The sequence below is a fragment of the Spinacia oleracea genome, chromosome 4, assembly GCF_020520425.1.
Source record: "Spinacia oleracea cultivar Varoflay chromosome 4, BTI_SOV_V1, whole genome shotgun sequence".
NCBI classification, from domain to species: Eukaryota; Viridiplantae; Streptophyta; class Magnoliopsida; order Caryophyllales; family Amaranthaceae; genus Spinacia; species Spinacia oleracea.
The window spans coordinates 143,544,127-143,552,421 of NC_079490.1; the positions used below are offsets into that span (position 1 = coordinate 143,544,127).

The 8,295-nt window shown below is 33.0% G+C and overlaps 2 long non-coding RNA genes across 2 annotated transcripts; one reads left to right on the forward strand and one right to left on the reverse strand.

The window, feature by feature from the left end:
* Window positions 1-5,255: 5,255 nt before the first annotated feature.
* On the reverse strand, window positions 5,256-5,873 carry LOC110778654 (uncharacterized). Its single transcript, XR_008919125.1, has 3 exons — window positions 5,800-5,873; window positions 5,615-5,668; window positions 5,256-5,528 (listed from the first exon to the last, which is right to left on the reverse strand). It is a non-coding gene; the product is annotated as an uncharacterized lncRNA (long non-coding RNA).
* Window positions 5,874-5,876: 3 nt separating this feature from the next.
* LOC130459610 (uncharacterized) lies at window positions 5,877-8,092 on the forward strand. The gene is made up of 2 exons (XR_008919124.1): window positions 5,877-7,388; window positions 7,883-8,092. It is a non-coding gene; the product is annotated as an uncharacterized lncRNA (long non-coding RNA).
* The last annotated feature ends 203 nt before the right edge of the window (window positions 8,093-8,295 follow it).

An 8,295-nucleotide genomic window follows, 5' to 3' on the forward strand; every position in this document is an offset into this window, starting at 1 on the left:
CACATAAGAAGAAGAGCTTGTTGCCTGCTGAGAAAATTTCAACAAAAAAAGTTGCACCAAATGCTAAGAAGGGGAATGGAGTTACTTTGAAAAAGACTGCAGCACTTAAGGTAAACTTCACATTACCCTTTTTGTATATCTTTTTATTTACCTTAATGTTATATTATAATAGAGATAAATGCTGTGTTTTAAATAAAGAATGTTCTTTTTTTCCTGTCTTGTGTTCTTTATATCATCATTTATGTTCTTTTTTCATTCAGAGGGGTAGCAAAGTTAATCAGATAGTTGTGAGGGAGGTTTATGAAGACGAGGAAGATGAAGAAGGAGGTGAAGAAGAAGGTGAAGAAGTAGAAGAGGAAAGTGAACCCTTAATGAAGAAGGGGAAAAAAGTAGTTGAGAAGGTCAAAAATTTTCTTAAGTTATTTGTTCTTTTTCTTCCATATAATGTGCCTATGTGACCTAATAAGGTGTCTCTTATTAGCAGGAACCATTGAATGGTTATGCAGACGGGAATGTTTAGAAAGAACATACACTCCAGTTTTCTTATCAACATCAAACTGAACTGAAGCCTTGCATCCAGTTCTCCTATCAATTTTTTTAAAGGATTTAGGCACAACACCATCTGGATTTTTAAACCCCTCGTATGCACAAACAAAAAACCGTTGTCGAACTATTCTAGTACCACTTCTATACTCCTTTTTACCCTTCCTAGTACCAAAACCATTCCTAAATGCATGACTGTTGTATAACTCATACGCATCATCATCATCCTTAACTACACTTCCCTCTAATGAAACTGGTTCTTCAAAATCTGCATGACGATAAAAAAGAACACAAAGAACATCATAAGTATGATAAAGGAACAAACACAAGACGTAAACGAACATTGTGATAAACAAGTAAAAGTACAATTCATGTACCTTGGCCAACAACCACATAGGATTCTGGATCCTCATTAGCATCATTTTGTTCTGAATTATTAACTGAATTATTTAATATATCTGGAAATTTATAAAATAAAAAAAATCAGAAAAAGAAAAGAACAAAAGAACTTAAAAGAACAGTAGCCATTAAAAAGAACAATGCACAGAGTAAACGAACAATCCATGTAGACTGAAAAGAACACTAGGCATGAAAAGAACAATCAATGAAGAGTTAAAAGAACAATCAATTAGTCAATCAAAAGAACACATTAAAACTTAAAAGAACAATTTGGGCAGATATAAAAGAACAACCAATAAAGAATAAAAAACAACATTACCTATTAGAAAAGAACAATGCATCAAGAGTAAATTACACACTCCAACTAGACTGGAAAGAACACTACGCATTAAAAGAACAATCAGTTAAAAGAACAATCAGTTTTGTCAATCAAAAGAACACATTAAAACCTAAAAGAACAATATCGGCATAATTATCAACAATCAATTTTGTCAATCAAAAGAACAATGTAAACTCATAAAAACATAAAAGAAAAATCCGTGCAAATATAATAAAAAAACCAATAAAGAATCAAAGGAACAGTAACTATTAAAATGAACAATAAAAATAGAGTAAACGAACACAAAAGGTGACCGAAAAGAACACTATGACTTAAAGAACAATCAATGAAGAGTTAAAAGAACAATCAATAAAGAACAATCAGTGTTTATTTGAAAAGCTAAATATAATAAAAAGGAACGTCTCAATACGTATTCTTAACATGTTCATTTGATACTGAAAAATGTTCTTCTGAAATGATACAATGTTCTTTTCTGCAAACAGACAAAATCAACGTATCTTCCTTAAATATAATAGTTATTACAGAATCAGTTTCACCACATAAATGAAATAAATGCGAAATCAACGAAAAAACCAATTCGTAACCTTCATTATCAACAATCACCAAAATCAACGAAGAATGAGATTCAAAATTAAATTAATCAAACTAATTACAATCACAAAAAACATAAAAAGTACGATTATTATGAAATCGAAATCATAAAATCAAAGAAAAATGCAACTCGTTATTACAAATTGAAATAATACCTTCGTAACTCTGATTTTCAGCTGAAGAATTCAGATGACAAGAAGAAGAATCATTCGAAATTGATGTTGAAACAGAGAAATCATGGAATATTTGAGAATTTTCCATCAGTTTCTCTCTCTAAAAAAAATTTATGCACAAATGTAAGCTTTCTCTCTCCTATTCACACTTTTTGAATTCAAAATTATGAAGCCCAGACATATAAAAAGGAGCGAAGAACAAAAAAAATCGCGAAAACTAAACAGGGAAGAACAGAGCACATGATGTTCTTTTGTATTGTGAGACTTGTTCTTTTTAACTGCAGAATTAATGAAAATACGCATTTTGTTTTAAAATGTTTGCGTTTTAATCCCAGTGCACCTAGATCTAGGTGCACACGCCTGCACCATCGAAATTGCGGTCGCGAAAGGCCAATAATCATTTATTAACGACGGGATTTCCTGTCGTGAACCCGTCATAAAAGGGGCCGTCGTTAATAGAAAATCCCGTCGTAAATCCATCGTAAACCCGTCGTAAAAGACATTTGCGACGGTTATTCCCGTCATTGTTTGGTTGTTATCCCCGTCGCAAAAGGCTTTTGCGACGGGATTTTTAACCCGTCGTAATTAGGTTGTCGTTAAAGATACAAATTCTTGTAGTGTTAGTTAGTAAGCTTTACTAAAATGAAAAAAATTATCACTAAAAAATAGATAACTTTTACATATATATGCTTAACTTTTAAGCATTTTGAGTTAACTTTTACTCCGGTGTACAATATTTATTGTACACCCATTGTAAATAAAATTTTTTGAAATTTCATGATAGAGACTTAGAGTGAGTTCATAACTAGTGTATTAAGATTGAAAAAATTAATATGGAGTTATCAGAGTACAATGTAATAAAGTGAAAACATCTCATTTATATTATATTTTCTATATATACTAATATACAGATCGCATATATACGTACTTCATTACAAGTTTCTCATTTATTTAGATCTATTATGCAATTTGTAATGAAGTGGAAAATATAGAACTGTTTTTCTGATTATAGAGATAACAAATTTTATTTGTATTGAAATCTAGCAACATGTAATTAATTAAGCGGAAAGTTTGAACATATATTATATATATATTTTACACACATGTTGTACATGTATTTTTACAAATATTGCACATATATTGCAAAATATTAAACATATATATTGTAGAGTTACATAGTTCGGCATTTGTAACCAAATATCTCTAAATTAAATTAGTAGATTCTCTTAAACTCACATGTTATCTTTCTAATTTTAACTAGGTTGAATAATGCATCACAGGTTACTTTTTCATTTTACCTAGGTTGAATAAGACACCCTATATCAATATATTTAACAGACAGTTAAAGGACCAAGGGAGGTCGATTGACCCATCTTATCCGAATATAACTATGCCTCTGTCTCTAAATATAAACCTAGCTTGAAAGTTTTTTATGCTTAACGTTTAAGTCCCTTCCTCAAAGTTCTAGCTTGAAAGTTTTTTATGCTTAACGTTTAAGTCCCTTCCTCAAAGTTCTCTACCCTTATACTTTTTATTCTATTTTTTAAAATAAAATGTTTACAAATATACCGTATATATATTCTAATTTTTTTTAATCATCCACTTGCAACATTTATTGACCACTTGAATAATTAAACCCTCTATTCTGATTTTTTTATTCATCTACTTTCACACTTAAGCAAGATGTTACTTTCACCCAATTGCAAATAACTACGCACTTGCTCACCCTCCCATTCACCTTAATTCGCGTGAAAACAGTCACCGTAAAGAATATATAGGAAGGGAGGAAATTAACATATATATATAAACAAAATGATTGATGTAACTTTTTTGAGTTAATTAGTAAATTGACTTTGGGCCCAACTTATAAAAATCTTAGATCTGTCATTGGTTAAAAGGTATAACCGATTATATAATAAAAGTTAACGAAGATTATTAACGAGTTGAACATAAGTTTTTCGATCTTGGAGATAGATAGATTTCTTTCTGTTGGAACATTTATAGAGTAAATGGGTTTATGAGTTAAATGTGAAGTGTGTATTATACTAGGAGTTGAGGAGGTATATAGTATAATGTTGGAAAAATTACTTTTAATAATCCAACCTTTTAGCCATTAGCCAAAATTAATCCAACCTTTTGATTATTTTTGATTAATCCAAGCTTTATACCCCTTTAACCTTTGTTGCACCCTACAGGTTACCAACAAGAATAGCCGGTCATTACCAATGACGTGGCATTGTACCGTTGTTGTGGGACCCATTTGACGCCGTTCTTTCTTGTAAAATCCCCAATTCTGGTCATCCCCCTTATTTCCCCTGCTCATCATCTTCAACCTCTTCCTCCTCTTCGATCACCACTGCAAATACCTTCTTCCACCATTTTTTTTTCTTATAGCTTCTTCCACCACTACAAATAGCTTCTTCCACGTTAATGGATTATGGGCGTTCTGTTTCTGGATATTCACAAAATTCACGAATGGTTTTGAAATGCGAATGCGGCAACGATGCGGTTGTGCGAACTGTGAAACACAGGCCTAATGTTGGAATGAAGTTCCATGGATGCCCTTTATGGCCAGTAAGTGTTTAATTTCTCCCCCTCCCCATGTTTAATTTGTTGATTGTTAATATTGTTAAATGAACGTGAAAAGGGGGAATTTTTGGCAATTAATTTAGGTTTATGTTGGAGAAATGAAATTGGGATATTAACTAGTTGACATTCGAATTGGATTGGAGTAGAACACGAAATGTATTTTTTTCAGATGGATAAGTGATCATAATCAGCATGAAGAGCTTGAAATAAAGATGTTGGAGATGGAGCAACAACAACACTTGATGGCAGAGAAAAACAAAAAGTTAAAGGGGAAGAAAAAGAATCTGGAGGAGGAGAATCAGGAACTGAAAATCGAGCTTTGCCACACGCGCGTTGAGCTTATGAAGACCTCTAGAAATGAGAAGAATTTCTCCATGGCCTTGTTATGTTCTTGGGTGTTTTTTTGCATCCTACTTATGTATTTGAAGTAGTTGGTAGTTGGTGAATTGGTTTGCGTTTTGTTGGAATGCAGGAGTTATGGAAAACTCGGGGTTTTAGTAGCTTTGTAGAAGTTTACTAGATTTTAACATGTAATGTATTGAAATTGCATCAATGAAGCTACAACTTGTTTACACAATAATATCAGTTTCAAACACATTTCCCTTATATATTTGAGAATCATTATCATCAATACAATTCAAAACAAGGCATAATATACGGGACAATGTTATATGGGACAATGTTGACAAAATCCAAAATACGACTTAGTGGATACGTAAACTGAAAATGCATAAACACCACTATTTTGCTACTGTCTAATGACATACATAAACAGTTCTACTGGAAACCAAATTTTTTTTTTGTTGAAGTTGCTATTGAGTTGCTTGGTGCAGTGTAGAGACTTGGCTTGATTGGCTTGCTTGGTCATTGACATGCCTAGAACTGCCACCTTGCTGCAACAAAAAACACACCAGGTCATCACAATGTATCCCTGAATTGCAACAAACAGAAAAAGGACCATAAACAACTAAACACTCACATTGGTGTGTGCTGAACCATCTGGTGCAAAATACACCCCAACACCAATTGGAACCTGGACAGAACCAACCATTTCAGAAAGCAAAATTCAGATAAATATCTGAACAGAACCAACCATTTCAGAACAAAAGTCATCACAAATGGTAAATGCAAAACCCGAGTACAACAATGAAACTGAAAACTCACTTGGTCTCTTCCCCTTCCTCTTCCTGAAGGTGCCCTGCCTCCCCTTGATCCTCTACCTGATGTTGTCCTCCCCCCCCCCCCCCTTGATGTTGTCCTCCCTCCCCTTGAACCTGCTCCACCTCTGCACATCCTACCGCCTCGTCCAAGTTGGGTGGGTTGTGCAGTTGCATTGTGGTGAGCAGTTGATGATTGTGCCACTTGTGAGTGAGAGATAGGAGGTTGCCCATCCTTCCTTGGTCTACCTCTAGACCTCTTTGGTGGTGGTTCAGTTGGGGCAGAGGCAGTGTCTTTGTTGGGGCACCATCTTTTGTTGTGGCCTTTAACATGACATATACTACATGTCATTTCCATGCCGGTTCTTTTCAAGGTTCCCGGCTTCTTGGGATCCTCCATTGGATCCTTTCTCCTGTTTACTCTAGGCCTCCCTGGCCCAATTTTGATGGGAGGGGGATCTAAACCATACTCTACCCTCGGCCAATACCTTTCACCATCTATGGGTGGTATTGAACCTGAAAATAACAAAGCATAATTATCAACTTGCAAACACGATTACTTTCCTAAGTATCAACTAGCAAACACGATTACTTGCCTAAGTGTCACATACCAAACACGATTACGTGCCTAAGTGTCAACTAGCAAACACGATTACTCGCCTAACTATGAGTATGATTACATGATTGGAAAATAAACAAGGGTTACCTGCATAGGCCTTCAAGTATCACTACAAGAAGCGGTGATTTTACGACCGAAATTTCCGACCGTATAAAAAGTAGTCGCTAAAATTAAATTTTACCGACTAAATAATAGGTAGTCGTTAAATTCAATTTTTACCGACTAACATTTTGTGGTCGGTAATTTACGACTACTTTACAGGTAAACTACGACTACTTAGTAGTCGTGAATAAAGTTGACCAAAACAAATTTTCAAAAAAACTTACCGACTACTTTTACCGACCAAATAATTTTACCGACTACCTAATGTAGTCGGAATTTACCGACTACTTTGAAGTTGGTCGTTAAAATAGAGTTTTACCGACTACTTTGATGTTGGTCGTTAATTTAACGACTAAAAAAGTAGTCGATAAAATATCGGCCCAAAAAAAATTCCAACATTTTTCTAAATATTAAAAGTTATTACCGACTACTAAATTAGTCGGAAATTTCAATGAATACCGACTAATTTAGTAGTCGGTATTATTTTAAAAATAATAAAATTTATTACCGACTACTAAGTTAGTCGGAAATTTCAATAAATACCGACTAATTTAGTAGTCGGTGATTTTTTTTTAATTAAAACAAATAAAGTAGTCGTTACTGTACTCTTTTAGAGATTTGGGCTTTGGGCTTTAGAATTTCAGTATTTCACGCATCATCACACAACCACAAAAACCCTAACCTACTCTCATATCCTCTCTCTCTCTCTCCTCCCTCTTCACGTCGTTTCCCCCTTTTCCAACTCTCTCCTTTCTAATTCTATGCAACGTATATCTCCCAATCCTCTCTTCTTCAGATCATCATCACCTCACCGATCTCCTTCATCATCAACCTCCTTTTATCATCATCGACACCGTAGATGATCATCAAAATTGGTGAGTTTTTTTTTTTAATTTGGTTTTTCTAATCTTTTTTCGTCAAATTTTCGTCATGAAATTTGTATTTTTTTGGATTTAATTTGAGTTAAGATTTGATTTTGATTTCTTGTTTAATTTTAATTTGTTTTTCGTTTCAAATTTGATTTTCGTCTCAAATTTGCTTTTCGTTTTGTTAATCTGATCTCGTTTTCTTAAATTTTATTTTCGTTATTGAATTCGATTTAGTTTTTAAATTTGATTTTCGTTTATGAAAATGATTCGTTTTTCTTATTTAGTTTTCGTTTTTTTTTTCCTTTTTTTTATCTGATTTCGTTTTTCTTATTTAATTTTCTTATTTTAATTTTTTGATTTTCGTTTTTGAATTTAATTTTCGTTTTTTTATTTCCGTTTTTAAACTAATTTCGTTTTTCTAATTTAATTTTCGTTCTTCATATTTAATTTCTTTATTTAATATGATATTTCGTAATATATTTTTATTTGCATGGTTGTAGGGGATGGAAGATCTCAAGCAAATATTTGGAGTGAGGAGCAAAATCTTGTTTTGTAATTTTCGTTTTAGATTAGATTAAGTATTATAATTTTTTCGACTCTATTAGATCTAACTTGTTGGTACAAGTATTGTTGTAATAACTCTTGAATATATAAGTTTGGGTTTCATTTTCTTTGTGGGTTAATAATATGAAAAGTTGTTTTGATTGTTATTTTTATTTGTTTTGACAAATCTGCATTTTTGTTCGGTGTGAAATCGGAATTGTCAAACTGAAAACCAGTAACTGGACATTCAAGTTACTGGTTTCAGCTTTTTTTTTATTTTTAAAAATTATTTTAGCGACTACTATTTTAGTCGGAAAATTGTCGACCAACAAAGTGGTCGGAAATTACCGACTAGAAAAGTAGTCGTTAA